The sequence below is a fragment of the Myxocyprinus asiaticus genome, chromosome 37 (assembly GCF_019703515.2).
Source record: "Myxocyprinus asiaticus isolate MX2 ecotype Aquarium Trade chromosome 37, UBuf_Myxa_2, whole genome shotgun sequence".
Lineage (NCBI taxonomy): Eukaryota > Metazoa > Chordata > Actinopteri > Cypriniformes > Catostomidae > Myxocyprinus > Myxocyprinus asiaticus.
Genome location: NC_059380.1, coordinates 11,231,984 through 11,247,982, shown reverse-complemented (window position 1 = coordinate 11,247,982; position 15,999 = coordinate 11,231,984). Strand labels below are relative to the sequence as shown.

Genomic DNA, 15,999 nt, shown 5'->3' with positions numbered 1-15,999 from the left:
CAAAACACTACTATGTTGTGTCGGAGCTCGCAACACAGCAGCCATACTCGGCGCCATCTTGAGCCAGAAGGTAGTGATACAAAATAGTGATACAAAATAGTGATACAAAATAGTGATACAAAATAACTTTAGAGGTACTATGGGTCTAACTGGCAGCTTCTGTACTCAGGGAAAATACGCTCTGATCATACTTTGCAAAGAGGGACTGGGAACTCTAGTAATGACAAGCAACATGAAGAACCCATTGTAAAACTGCATAGGGTGACAACTGATAGGATTGTTCTACATTTCACATATGGTCAAATTTCCACAGTAATTTATGGTTAATACATTTGGTGAAAAAATATCATGGACTGTGTTCCCTGTAAATCAGAATGTTTATAAACAGAAAATATCATTGTGATTCTGTATGATAAAAAAAATCTTTCAACATTTATTTACATTTACATTAATTCGTTTCACAGACGCTTTTGTCCAAAGCGACTTGGACAGAAAAAGGCAATAATATGAGAAGTGCTATAATTAAAAATTTTCAAATTTCTCAGAGAATTACAAGTAGAGGGAAGGTAAGAGACAGTGGTGAAAGACTGTATAGAGTTTTTAGAAGAAGACAAGTAAACATCAAATAAGTTATTTTATAAAATAAAATGATACATGTGCTGTAAATTATATGAACTCTTTCTGTTCACACTTTGTGGATCCCACAAAATTGTATACATTTCTCACCCAATTGTCTTTTACATTACCAGCTTGCACTAGTCACCCAAGCACCTATGCATTGAGCTCCCTACTATACTGTATGTTTGTCACCCGATTGATCCTTGTTTTGCTCACATGAAATATTAACATTACATTTTAATTATAAGTATATAAAAATGTCAAATTATGTCAATTTTGACATAAAACACAACAGGAATTGTGTTATAAGAGCGCATAAAATGATAAATGTAAACATGCAAAACATGAAGACTATGTGCTACATACTTATTTGTGCTTTAACACTGCATTTGATATTCCAACAAACCAGCAAGCCGTCCACCATAACCAGAAGAGGGAGCTCCTGGTCTTAATCATCATCTCAATATCCTTGATGAATCGATTACCACCTGGAAAATGTTAGTGCAATTTAGAAATGAACAGATCAATGGGTAGAAATGTCAAAAAATACAATTATCACATATTACAAGAATCATATTTACCATACAGGATGGACAGACTTAGCACCTCCAGCAATCCTGCAACCAGGATAATCCATCCAGCGCAAAATGTATCAATTATTCACCCAATAGATTCCTGCCTATAAAACCATGGTTATAAACATCAGTTTGTTAATATCCACTCATATAATTAAATATAATAGTTATTTTCAACTACATTTCATGTAATATGTTTTTGTAATATGTTTATGGTCTCTCCATCAATAGCTGGTGTGTGGGCACTATGGCTGCCGTTGCATCATCCAGGTGGACGCTGCAACTGGTGGTGGTTGAGGAGAGTCCCCCTATACTATGTAAATGCTTTGAATGCCTAGAAAAGCACTATCTAAGTAAAAGCAAGTATTATTATTATTATTATTTAAAGTTTTAGATGCTTTGTGAGGTGAATCCTCCACTTATATATCTTTACCATGAATTAAATATAAACCTACATTCCTAAATGATGTTGCTCATAATGGTTTGCCTACCCCAGTGACGCATGGCAGGCCGAGCAGAAAGAGAGCAGTGCAGACTGCTATGGTAATGAGGCCCCGTTTGGACTTCAAAATGTGGGGATAGGCATCCTGGAGGCAGGTGGCAATAACCTCTGTGGATGGATCATGATTCACATCAAATATTTATGAGCTGCTATTGACATTCACAGGCAAATATTTTCTTTATAAAACAGCTATTGTGATCATCTTGTAAAACTACATTTGCACAGGTCAGTTCATGATTTTGTTATGAAACCAAAGAATAATTTCACAATATCTGGATCTGCTTCCATTTGCTGCGAATATTCTCTTGAAGTTGGCACTGGTTCAACAACCAAATGAAAATTGAGGTATGCTGGTGTACATACTTGAAAGGTTACAAAGGGCTACTTTATGTGAGAAGCTTGTTTGCAATACCACTACTTGCCACATGGAGGCATGAATTGTGGGTTGTATATACAGTATATGTTTTGAATAGGATTGTTTATCATCAATACTGTGTACCAGGTACTTTATGCAATCTCTCAATCATTGTGAAATGTAATTTAACCACTGATCAATTACTTGAGTCTTACCTATTATTGCAAACTGGGAATCCAAGCCAAGAGTGATCAGCATGAAGAAAAACAGGACAGACCACAGTGGTGATATAGGCAGCTTAGAGAGAGTGTCAGGGTATGCAATGAATGCCAAACCAAAGCCTAAAACACAAAATTGGGCTTGGCTTTTTAAACATAATTACAGTAATTATTGACAAATTGTGCAAATACTCATCTGATTCATGGCCGGTTTGTGTGTGTGTGTGTGTGTGTGTGGGGGGGGGGGGGGGGGGCAAATAAACTTTACTGTGATGAAACACTTACCTTCCCAGATGACTTGATGCCTTTGAATAGAGCTGCTGCAACTATTATCCATGCAAGCAGCAGGCTGAGGGCCAGGTGCCAGACCACTGGTCCTGTCTCATCCATATTGCTCGTGCGCTGAAGGGCCACCATGCTTTGGACAGATCATTTAGTCAACAAAATGTCAAAATTAACAAATAAAAGGAAAAATATGCAAACATACCAACAAAATTATTACAAATTAAATAAAACTAAAAACATCTTTTATCGGAAATTCTACAGCTTGATCTGGCTATAAAAAAGGTCAAAAAGCCATTTCATACAAAGCATGACTAAAAACACAAATTTTGATGATGACATTTTGGTGACTGTATTTTTGACTTCATTTTTACAATAAATTTTGCAATACTTAATGGTACAATTGCATAAAATATAATGTTTCAAAATCATTTTTCAATTACAGTTAACCAATTAGTAAACGCAACAGCATCATATTTTACTATAGCATTTGTACAATTAAAAAATTAATTGAATTACATGTACTGTAATTACTGTGTAATTATTTTGTGTAGCTGTTTAAACTTGCATATTGTTATTGCTATTACTAAAGTAATTAAAAATAGTAATGTGACATGTGTGACACAGACACTCTAAAATAAATTGTTACCACTTCAACACTGTATCTCGTACTTATGGCATAATTAAACTGATAAATAAAAAAGCTTCTTAAAAAGCTTTCTTCTCACTGACAAGCAGCTATTTTACAATAACAAATGTCAACTTACTCCCAGTATTTCTCACTGGGGCTCTATCCAGGTTCATTTGAACATTTTGTACAGTATTATTCAATTCTATTTTGATAAATACTTTGTACCTGCTAGAGTAGTTAGATCAATAAAGTTTTAGTTATAATTTAAACTCTTATTATTCCACACATGTGTAAGGAAGTGCTTATTAGAGAAGTTTGTCACAGGGTTAAATTTGAAAGACAAAATTTGCTTTAAAAAAAAAACAGTCAATCTGGAAAGATCCGAAATACTTTCATTTTCTGAGCAAATAGCCATGCTATGCCTGACATCAAGGCCCTCTTTGGCAGAGAAACAGTCTATACAACAAACCTATATCAGTTGTGTTGCAATTCGTGTCTGAAGATCCACTCCAGGGTAGGGGATATTGAAATTATGCAAAAAGGTAGTAGATACTATATGCAATGATGACATTATAGTAGATTGCCACTAAAGTGCTGACCAGCATCATTGTGATGCCAACACCTACAGTATCAAAGATTACAAAACATAAGTTCAGTCATGACAACTCTGAAAGATTTAGCATGTAAATGTGAGTATGACATTTTGATAGGACTAGATCTGCTACGCTGCTGCTGCAGAACAAGTACAGAGACTTACTATTGCTAGAAACTACACAGTCAAACTGAGTTAAGCATGCAGACATGCTGCTGCTGCTGCTGCTACTGCTGCACAACTGGACAATATGCAAGAAATGCTGCATCAAGCATGTGTGACATGCTGCTGCACAAATAAACATTCAAGCAATCCCCATGTAGCAGATCTAGACCAGCGAAGCTGGGGTGGAGGAGGGTTTCAGAGAAAAACTCTTGCAGTGCACAGAGATGAAACTGGCTTGTCTGCAAAACTGAGCAATTTAAATCTTACATAAAGAGAGAGACGCAAGTTGTTTGGTGACCCGATTACATATCAAAAGACCAATCAGCTTACACCATGCAAGCTGACTGGCTTAACATGTCACATGTGAGTAAGCCGATTGGCTAACAGATAACAAGCTCAAAGAACCTATCAGCTTGCGCCACATAGTTTCATGGTTGAGTTTGGTCATTAGTATAAAAAATAAGTGTTTGAATCAATCGGCTTAAAACACTGTGTCAATGATTTGAACAGGACTCAAAATGTAAAAAACATGCTCATTGGTTTTTCAGTGTCCGCAAACCACATTAAACCACATTAAACAGTAATGTAAATGTCCTGAGGATAAATGTAGGTATGCAGTCTGCATATTAACTATCCATATTAACTCTGCAAAATATGTCTCAAGGTCAGTTTGATACATTAACAAACTAGCTTTTGAACATTTACTCCAGTAATGGACCTTAAAATATGGCAAAAGTCAACCTGAATCCACACTTTAACACTTAAGGCACCTTCTTTGCAACTTTGCTACTACATCAGCCAGTTTCAGAGGAAAACTGTAAATTATAGTACACAAAATACTAATCAACCGCACAAACTCAATTTGCTACAGAGAGGATCTAATAATTACAAATGTGTAACATGAATCATAATACCATTGACTTTTTCAATATTAGCAACACATATATTCCTGGATTTTGGAGAGCTTACAAATAAAATGTTCTGAATTTAAGTGTCCATTGCTTACCTTGCAGTATAGGTACAGCTTTCCATACATCGATGGGACCTTGGCTGCAGAACTGTCCAAATGAGCTCTCCATAAAGAACAAGGGCAGGCCAGCAACAGCCAGCATGATAGTGTAGGGGATGAGAAAGGCCCCTTGGTTTGTTAGGGAGATGTGTGGTAGTGTACAGGATAGAGAGAAATATATAGGGATATAGGATTATGTGACAAAAATTTGAAAGGTGTTTAGATTCTAGAAATAGTACTTTTGCAATTTTTCTTAACTCCCCCATGTTTGTATGCTAAGTAGGGAAATCTCCACACATTGCCAAGACCCACTGCATAGCCAATCATAGACAGCATGTACTCTCTTTTGCTGCTCCAGTTCCCCCTCTTAGTGTTTTCATCTTCTGTCCCAACATGAGAATCTGGCGTGTTAGATTCATCACTGACCTGCAAAAAAGAATGAAAAAAGTAAATAACATCACAAAAGATTATATTTAGCTAATGCTTTCTGATGTTTGTAAATTTCCTAGAAAATATATATATATATATATATATATATATATATATATATATATATATATATATATATATATATATATAAACTAAATTTCTAATCTAAAACATGATTATATATGATAAACTATATGAATTATATTATTTCCTATTATTTTCCTATAGCTACTATTGCTTCCTACCTTGTTGTTTTTAAACAGTATGTCTGTAATGTTGTTCAAGCCGTATTTCCTCATTCTTAATTGCAGTTTCAAGAGCTACTGGTAAAGAGATAAATTCAACTGACCGAGTGAACTTGAGGAAAAACTGCACTGAAAAACGGTGGGAAGTCTTATATACAGGTCACATCCTGCCCATCTCAGCCATCCACCCCTCCTTTTTTTTTAACATGACAAAACATCACATTTTGCGTGTTCATACACATTGCACATACAGCCTGATTATAATTCCTGTAACTCAACTTCAAATTACTATTTTAAGTTTGAATTATTCAGTATTGATTAGCTAGAAGTTGATGGAACAGTTAAATACAGTGCATATAGTGCATTTACTCTTTATATCTTTACAGTGTAAAAACTTTTTCTTTTTGACTGGAATTGGAAGTACCGGACTAATTACTTATTATGACTAAATATTTAAGAAATTTCCAAGTAAATATCAAGGAAAAACTGGCTCTGAAAAACTAAGAGGGGGCTACACAACAGGGGCGGTGTCCTCAATAGACCAAACAAATTATAATTAAACAAAACATCAATGCATTATGACTGCATAATAATTTTTAGTGGGGTAAATTTACATTTAAGTTAAATATTCATTAAATATTCGCTAATATGCTAAGCAACCATCTGAAAAGTCCACACACTGTGTTAAAACGTCACTGATGTCGAAGAAACTGCCTTTAAAAAAATATTATAATTTTTTTTTTACACATTCTAAAGATTGTAAATTTTATGTATAACTTACAATTCAACTGACTGAATTAATGAATACTTGGACACCTCCGACATTTAAGAGCTGTGGGTGGCATGTGGAGGCTCACGCTATTCTACACGGCATCCACGCACAACACACCACACACCCCACCGAGAGCAAGAACCACATTATAGCGACCACGAGGAGGTTAACCCAACGTGACTCTACCCACCCTAGCAACCGGGCCAACTGGTTGCTTAAAAAGCCTGACTGGAGTCACTCAGCACGCCCTGGATTAGAACTTGCGACTAAAGACGTGGTAGTCAGCGTCTTTTACTTGCTGAGATACCCAGGCCCCCTATGAGCCAGTTTGTTTATATATTTTCATAATTTTCACTCAGATTTGGTGAATCTTTGGTTGTCTTTACAAATTGCATGTCCGCAAATATTAAAACAGCAAATTATGTTTTATATGTGTACAGGGGACATTTAAGGTATAATGCGCAATCATCCTCTGTCATGACAGAGTATGACAGTTACCCTTGCATTAATCAACAACATAAAATAAAGCATGATGTTCAGACTTTATATGACTCATTCATATTAATACAGCAAGATAATTTCCATGATATTTCATCAGTAAGCAGGGCTATTCAGGGAATCAAGGAAGCAATATCCAGGGAAACAAAATTGGCTTTATCATTCCAATATGATAGCAGAACATGTTTTATATGAAAATCAAAGTTCACATAGTGTTGTAGTTTTACAACATGTAAGCCATTGTTTCCATCTGTTCCTTAAAAAGATACTATAATAAAACTATGGAAATGTGTTTGTTAGAATCAGGGCCGTAACAACCATAAATATTGAGTGGGGCACATCCACACCCCAAATATTTAGAATTGTGTTTGAACAATATGGCAGATACACTCTTAAAGATTTTCCCGTCAAAAAACAGTAAAGAACTGGCAGCAGCATTGCCAGCATGTTACTGTAAAATTAACAGTGTCTTGCAGTTGCTGAAATTAACAGCTATATACTGTTTTTACAGCTACAGTATACAACTGTAATTTATGCAGGATATAGCTGTCAAATTACATACTATCTACTGTTGTTGAAATTAACAGCTAAGTTCCCAGCATGCACTGCGGCAAAAATAAATTACTTCGATTATTTTACTATTTACTGGTTTATTTTGATGTTGTATTTGTTGTAGTCTAAGTTACTTGGATTTTAATGTTCAGCTCTTACTTATTTATGTAAAAGTATGTTTATAATTGTCACCACTGTTGCGTATTGTATGCCGAGAGTAGAAATCTGTGTGTCTTGGTAACAGCTCAAGTTATGTTGAAAGTTCATCAAAAACATCAAACACTCAATTTGATGGTATAATTTTTGCTGAAATATCCTTCACTGTTTTTGCTTTTATGTGTAACGCATCACTATTGCCACATATAGTGCCATTTGTAAGGTATGATCAGATTTTCAATCTGACCTTAGGTTTTGTCTTCCAAGTAGCACAGTGAAACAACTGGTCTTTTACTTAAATATAAATTGACTGGCTGGAAGAACATAATATAATAATAAAGAAGGTCCAAGGTGCCAGCTCAAGAGATCACTAATCACCATAATGGTGACTTCATTCAAAACACAACTATTGATAACAAAACAACAACACTATTTATTAAGTCTGAATAAATAATTCTGTACATTTTTTTTTTTTTTTTTTTTTTTTTTTTACAATCTTTGTAGCTCCAATGCATTTGCCAAATCATACATACTTATTCAAGCGCAAAGGCTTATGGGTATTTCACCATTATAACCCACAATGCAGTGCTATACTGTTATTTTACTGTGTACATGTTGTTGTTGTTTTTTTGTTTTGTTTTTTCATAAAAAAAATACACTGTACAATCCTGGCAAAATTGTACATTTAATATGTACATTGCTTCTAAGGTTGATTTTTTTTTTTTTATTTGACTTCTCATTAGACAGACAAGTGAAGGCTGATGTGAGATGATAAAGAACAGAGGAGTTGGTCAGAAGCATCAACAACACTAACCATGTGCCACAAACTAAAATTTGTATGGGGGGGTGGGGGGTGGGGTTAAAATATACGTTTCAAAATGTCACTATAGCTTTCACCAAGATGATATCATGATTTTAAATGTTCATTTTCCCATAATGCCTTGCACAGAACAGCTATTTACCATAAAACTAGTCACTCCACAGTGATCCTGCTCTTGATCTCCCAGAATGCAACATTTTAACAGCAAACTACTGTAGTTAAGAATCACAGTAGATTGCTGTAGGAATTTGGCCTTAAATTTACAGCAGTTTTTTACAGTGTACATTTGGTCCCCCAATATTCAACATTTGGTTACATCCTTTAAAACTTTGTTAATTCTTTTTGTTTGTTTTACAGTTACTGATCAATTCAAATGATGTCTCCACCAGAAAACTGCTGTTTTAAGTCTGTCTAGGATACATGCTCCAATGAACTTTAACCAAATGTGACCTGCACCATCATTTTGTGTCACTTTGACCTAGAAACACATCCTGAGTTTTATGCACTATAGTAGGATGGACAATCTAAGCTTACTTTTTAAAGCTTTTTCCTTCTTTTTTTAATCTTCTAACGATATAATTTGTATGTGTCTCCAAACCATTGCTGAGATATAATCATTTAAATGCTTTCCTTTTCACAGTTGTGCATTAAAGTCGAACTGTGTCACTTGGGCAAAGTGACTTAAAATGATGGAGCAGGTCACAGTTAAAGTCAAAAACACAAGAAATAATAATAATAATAATAATAATAATAATAATAAAAACATTCTGGGATTAAAGCAAATTCACTTCCCTGTTTTTTGTTGACAAAACCTGGTAAAGTGCAAATTCCAAAACCTTATTAACATTCCACAGACATTCTTTCTCTCAAATGTTGGACACTGAGGGATGGATAGCAAACATACAAGCTTTGTATCAAGCCTGACCAGAGGGCACACCTCTGAACTTATTAACTCAACAGACAGAACACTTCTACAGGTTTGAACATCTGTGGTTTGCAAACAACCTCACCACCTGTATTTAAGACTTGGAACTCATTGTAATTGTGTTAACTATCAGATTATACCATTTGTGAGATGTTGGTCACGAGTCCTGTGCAACATGTAAACCTGATGTTATTGACCAGAAGTGGTGAAGCTGTCATTAAAGTGCTTATCAGGTAATTAAAGGTAAAGGAAAAATAACATCTTTCTCAATGGCTGTGTCTGTTTCAGAGGGAATATGTAATCATACTCTAAAAGCTAATATAAATTAGATATATGAAAATATGTGCACCAATGTACTGTAAGTCCCTGGGGCACACTGTGGTTATTAGGGTTTTGGCTGTGTATAGTAGAAGTAGTAATACGGATGAGTTCATTTGACATTTCTGCTGTAATTTCACATTTAAATGTTCACTGAGCCACACAAGTAGTTTAATCTCTGGTGTAAAGCTTGTATTCCTGTTTTTCCCTGGTCTGTTGTAATGTCTGTTTGAGAATTCAAAGTCATAGTTAGACACTTGTCCTGGTTTTGGGATCTTGAAAAGTACATATTACTAATGAAGGCAGTGACATCTGCCATTTAAGCTGCTAACTGCTGTAGAATGACATACTCCCCATTACACATGTATGAATTGCTTCAAAGAAGAGTTGATATAAAGGTCACAATGATGTCATAATCCTATTGTCTTAAACACATGGTGACATTCATGAAAGATGTTTAGATTCTGAACTGATACAGGACTAATTATAAACCACTATTTTTAAGCAAAAAAAAAAAAAAAAAAAACTGCAGGCTATAATAACAACACATGACTAATAAAACTTGTCACTTGAGTTACCATAATAAGTGACTGATTGATGGCATAATTTAAGTGAGCTCAAAAGCCACACTCCTCTATGTGTCAATTTTCCTTTGAAGGTTACATCCTTGAATCAATCTTTGTCAAGTTAAAAGTTCTGCATGCAGAAATACACTACATCAACTTTTCAAAACTGCTTCATACTGCATCTTTGATGATCAAGTTTGATTTATAGTAAAGTATAAGGATTCATGGATATTGAGGAATCAATAAGACAAAATAATGAAAAATAAGAATGAAAAAAGTAAAAAAAAATATGTTTACTTTTAGGGATATTTCACTCAAAAATGAAAATTCTCTCATCATTTACTCACCCTCATGCCATCCCAGATGTGTATGAATTTCTTCTGCAAAACACACATTTGGATTTTTAGAAGAATATTTCAGCTCTGTAGGTCCATACAATGCAAGTGAATGGGTGCCAACATTTTTATGCTCCAAAAAGCACATAAAGGCATCATAAAAGTAAACCATACAACTCCTTTTTATCCATATCTTCAGAAGTGATATGATGATAGGTGTGGGTGAGATACAGAACAATATTGAAGTCATTTTTTTGCTAGAAATTCTTCTCCCTGCCCAGTAGTGGGTGATATGCATGAAGAATGTGAATCACCAAAAACACAATAAGAAGAATGAGAAAGTGAAGGTTAAAGTGGAGATTGACTGAGCAGGGAGGAGAATTTATAGGAATAAAGGATGTAATTATTGATCTGTTTCTCACCCACACCTATCATATCACTTCTGAAGACATTGATTTAACTACTGGAGTCTTATGGATTACTTTAATGCTGACTTGTGTGATTTTTGGAGTTTCAAAATTTTGCAACCCATTCACTTGCATATGGACCAAAAGAGCTGAGAAATTCTTCTAAAAATCTCCATTTGAGTTCAGCAGATGAAAGAAAGTCACACACATCTGGGATGGCAAAAGAGTGAGTAAATGATGAGAGAATTTTCATTTTTCCTTTAAAGAGCACCTATTATGGTTTTTCAACGTGTCTAATTTTGTTTTAAAGGTCTCATACAATAGATTTACATGCATCCAAGGTCAAAAAACACTTTAATTTGCTCATAATTTAAATTGCAGTATTACCTTTTTTTCCCACTGTCAAAAACGACTCGTTCAATGATCCGTTCTAAAGGATTCATTCTAAACTTTCAGAGAGCCTACTCTGCTCTGACTGGTCAGATGTCCCAGTCTGTTGTGATTGGCCTACTGCTTACAGCGCGTGTCAGAATGGAGCACTACCATGCCACTACCATATCCGAGTTTCAGCTCCATCTGAAAAAATTTCTGTTTTACCCTACCAATTTGAGCCTGAGTCTGATAGTGATACATTAGAAGATCTACCCAAACCACCATCGCAAGCACGACGAGAACAGGACGTTTCTCAGTGGTAAGTTTATATGTAGTTTGACAATAACTTGAGTTAGCTGGTTAGCAGAGGCTAACAGCTAACAGGCTAACAGCGTGCACTGGCTGTACACATATACAGACCAGAGGTGGGTTTTTTGTTACCAAATTACATCGGTTAGTACAGGAAGTAAGTCTGGATTAACTAACGACTCGTTTCAGGTGTTCAGAATCGGTCTTTCTTCTGGGAGTCAATAACTCCATTTGTCGTGCACTTTGATTTTTGAAACTTTGCAGACTTTTTTACATTCACAAACAGCTATATATCACACTACATGAAAGGTAATATTTGAAATAGGTGCTCTTTATGGGAGATAGCAGGAAAACCTGAGAATGTGTGTTATGTTCTACAGTATTCAATGACATCAGAATCAAAGTAAATTATCTGTTTGTTTGGTGTTATTTAATTCCCTGACGTATACTAATACAAAATGTATTGATACAACAGTTAGCTTTATTGAGCCACACAAAAGGCTTACATGCCTTCAGTCTTTTGTCACATATTTCATGCAATATACAGTATTTGCTCTAAAAAATTTTTTTATGTTTTTTCTTTTTTTCCCTCTTCCTTTACAGAATATAGAATCAGTTTGTTTCATGTTGTCAAGTATGATGTCTCTGTCCTGTTACATCTTTCTGTCTCACATGTAAAATAAATACTCACAGCATTGTTCAAACTCCATTCCTGAACACACATGAATCCAGGTTGCATACACCTAAAGTAAATCAAATGTTTATCAGACAAATAGCAGACTGCAATGATATTTTAGCACTGCCTTCTGTCATCTGATAAAACAGACATGCACAGATGAACACAACCATAAAATAAAACCATAAAATGCATTCAAGAATAGCTTTGTAGCTTTTGATAAAAACAAACAGGCTTCACATCCCTTAACAGAGGATCTCCAATTCCTATCTAAATCTCACAATTTTTCCCTTTTTCACCATTTCAGTAGGCTATTTGTACTTCTCTCTAAAGTCCACAGAAAATGACATTCATCTCTCACAAAATCTCAAAGCACTATGAATACACCAAAAATAAAAATGTACATCAATGCAATGTTATGCCACTTTGACATTATAATTTCAGAGAAAATCAAAAGAGCTCTCTGCTGGTTAGCCAGGGCCATTACACAGCAATATCAGACGCAAGTCGAAGGCACAAGGCAGCTTCAGAGGGCATATCTCTAGAACTGATCTCATTTCCTTCCAGTCGCCAGACTCTCAGCTTGGAGAAGTTCATAACATCCACCACACTGCAGAAACTGCCCAAAGTTAACTCTGAAAGGAATGAAAAACACTTAACATTTCTGTGATGGGAACATATGATAACAGTTATTGGTTACAACAATCATTAATCATTTCAGTTTTGCATGGGGAAGACTGGAGCTAGTTGACACTAGTTGTCATTTTCATTGGGGAAAGTTGTCGCATCTGTTTTAAATTTAAACAATTTATTATTTACAATTTAATATCTGTTAGCCATAAATGTATTCTGTACAGAATACAGAATAAATGTTTAATGTTAAAAACAACAAACATTCTGTTTGTTGTTTTATAATTATTTTACTTTTTAAATTTCGCTTGAAAGCCAATAGTTTGTTTGATGGCAGGTTCCATTGTGATAACTTATTCTGTTGTCACAAAAGGTCAACATGTGTTCAATGCACTCTTTTCTTGGGCAATAACGATGGAAATGTTCAAACCTTTTTTGTAGCAGACATCAAGGTATGTTCCTATACAAAAATTGAGACATTCAAAAAAATTAACCCTTCCAGGGAAATAATAAAAATGTAAGTGTGACATCTTCCCCATTTCTTGTATATCATCTTGGTGATTTAATGATAGAATTTTGTCTTTTATTTTGGTCAAAGAATAAAATGAGCCTCCCATTAAAGATTTAAAATAATCACTCCCTACTTAAAAAAAAAAAAAAGAATGTAAAAACCTCCAAAGATGTATGGTACCTTTGATCTGATTGGCCTGTAGATAGAGATGTTGCAGACTGGTACTTGTAACAACAGGAATCCTTTCCAACTTGTTGAAGGACAAATCAAGCTCTACCAGACCGCTAATGTTAAAGGTGTTTTGCAGGATGCCTTTGTCTGTGAGCTCATTGTGAGCAATACGGACATACTGCAGGTTGGTGAATTGGTTGAGGATGTTGGCTGGAATTGCATCAGTGGAGCTGGACTCTAGGTAGTGTTGGTGGAGCATCTCAGGAAGACTGTCAGGAACCTTCTTCAGCTGGTTACTGCTCACGTCCAGCAAAGTTAATGACTTGAGAACTTTCAGGCTCCCACTGATATCCTGGATATCATTATTATGTAGCAAAAGAATGGTTAGATTCTCCAGTCCTTCAAAAGCATTGGGGGACGCTTTGGCAATTTTATTGTGACTGAGACTAAGATCACGTAAAGAGCGAGGCAGGCTGGATGGTACCTCCGTTAAGTTGTTGTTGTTCAGGTACAAGCGATCCAAGTTTACCAGTTTAGCAAATGCTTTCATGCCAACTGAGTTAATACTGTATGGTTCTCATGCAACATAACCCATATGAGGTTGGTGGCATTACCAAAAGCATTATCTGGGACAGAGGTGATTTGATTGTGTTGCAGGTACAGATAATTCATACAGGATGGAATGTAAGGCATTTTTTTCATGTTGCGGTTGTCGCAGTACATGGCAAATGGAAAGGTGGGAGGACAGTCACATTCCTCAGGGCATTCTCCCCCGGTGTTGTCGGCCTGCAGGGAGGCATAACCACGGCTGTGCAGGGAGGAGAGCCATTGGAAGGGATCCATGCCCAGAGCCAGAGTGAAATTCAGGAGCCCCAACAGAAACAGTAGAGCAATTATCCGCATTATCACAACGGCAAGAGATTCAGCAACTGTAAATAGAATGGACAACTTTAATATTCATAGATTTCTAATGCTTAGTTACTGACAAAATTCTAAATGAATAAATTACTGGAAGAAACGATAAAAAAAAATAAAAATAAATACATACATCAGAGTTGATCTGACAAAAAATGGCCCTTTATGCATGATAACTGAAGAGCAATGATTATAGCATAAAAATGGAAATTGAATGTAGAGGATAAAGTGGCCTTGAGAAGTATCTGGACTCTTAAGCCACACTTATAAATGTCTTTACATTATATAACAAGATGTCAAACCAATTACATTTATTTTGAAGAAATAAAGCACAAACACACTTTTCAAATAAAACATTTTACAAAAAGAAGTCTGTTCAGTTTCAAATGATAAAACAATAGATATATTGTTAAAAAATTAAGACAAAGAATTTGGAAACTTCCTGATTAGTGGAACATGGCAATAGTTAAAGGGTCGTGAAACCCTAAAACAAATTTTTTTGAGATATTAGCAAAGATGTACATGTTAAACATCACTGAAAACAATGATGGCACTCATCAGCATTTGTGGTTACTCTGCTAGGACACCTGTGTGAACTTGAGTGGAACTGGTTTACATCCACTAAAAATTACCTTGACACCTACTGCAAAAAGTCACAGAAAACATTCTTTTGTGTGACTTAAGTGTCCAGAAGTGTCCAAAAACATTTTGGGGCCACAGTACACAGCAAAATGACAAAATTTACTTTATTCCCACTAAATGTACATTTAATCTTTTAGAAAATGTAAGTCTGGTAACCTAGAAAAGTATGTATAACATATAGGCTTACATTTTCAGGAACATATAAATGTAATAAAAGAGTACAGTCAGCAGTGAGGGAACAATTGTAAGCCATAAGAACAAAAAAAAAAACATCCCACGATTACCAGAATGTTTTTTTTTTTTTTTTTTTTTTTTTTTTTTAAGAAGAAGAAGAACAAAAGGCAACACACAACTTGTATCCAGCCTGTTCCACTATGTACCAAATCTCAGTCCAATAAAGGAATTCTCAACAAGTCTTCATTTATGCAGAGATTCAAAATAAGACAAAAATGTTCAACAAAAAAACTACAAATCTACTAACATGTTGGCAATTACAGGATCACACCTACCTGATCAAATTAAAAGGCACTGCCTTCTCTTTGTCCCACTGTGAGTTCCTTTAGAAATATGGAGGAGTTTTGGCAAACACTGCAAATAACCTTTCTCCCCTACAAGCTTTTTGCCTCCACCCTCTTGAAAGCCCCCTCTTAATCCCTGTCCAATTACAGAGGGCTTCCTTTTCTCCATCCCAAATCCACCAGTGTAGATTGGCTGGTCTCAGTTATTCCTAGCTGTGGAAAATGTTAAGCACATCTGCTTCTGCACACATCAAGCTTTTTTCATTTAGGAGAAAGTGGCCCTCA

General features: G+C 35.3%; 2 pseudogenes; both read right to left on the bottom strand.

The window, feature by feature from the left end:
- Window positions 1-343: 343 nt before the first annotated feature.
- LOC127427775 (sodium- and chloride-dependent neutral and basic amino acid transporter B(0+)-like) lies at window positions 344-5,675 on the bottom strand (annotated as a pseudogene).
- Window positions 5,676-12,810: 7,135 nt separating this feature from the next.
- LOC127428289 (fibromodulin-like) lies at window positions 12,811-14,542 on the bottom strand (annotated as a pseudogene).
- Between the last annotated feature and the right edge of the window lie 1,457 nt (window positions 14,543-15,999).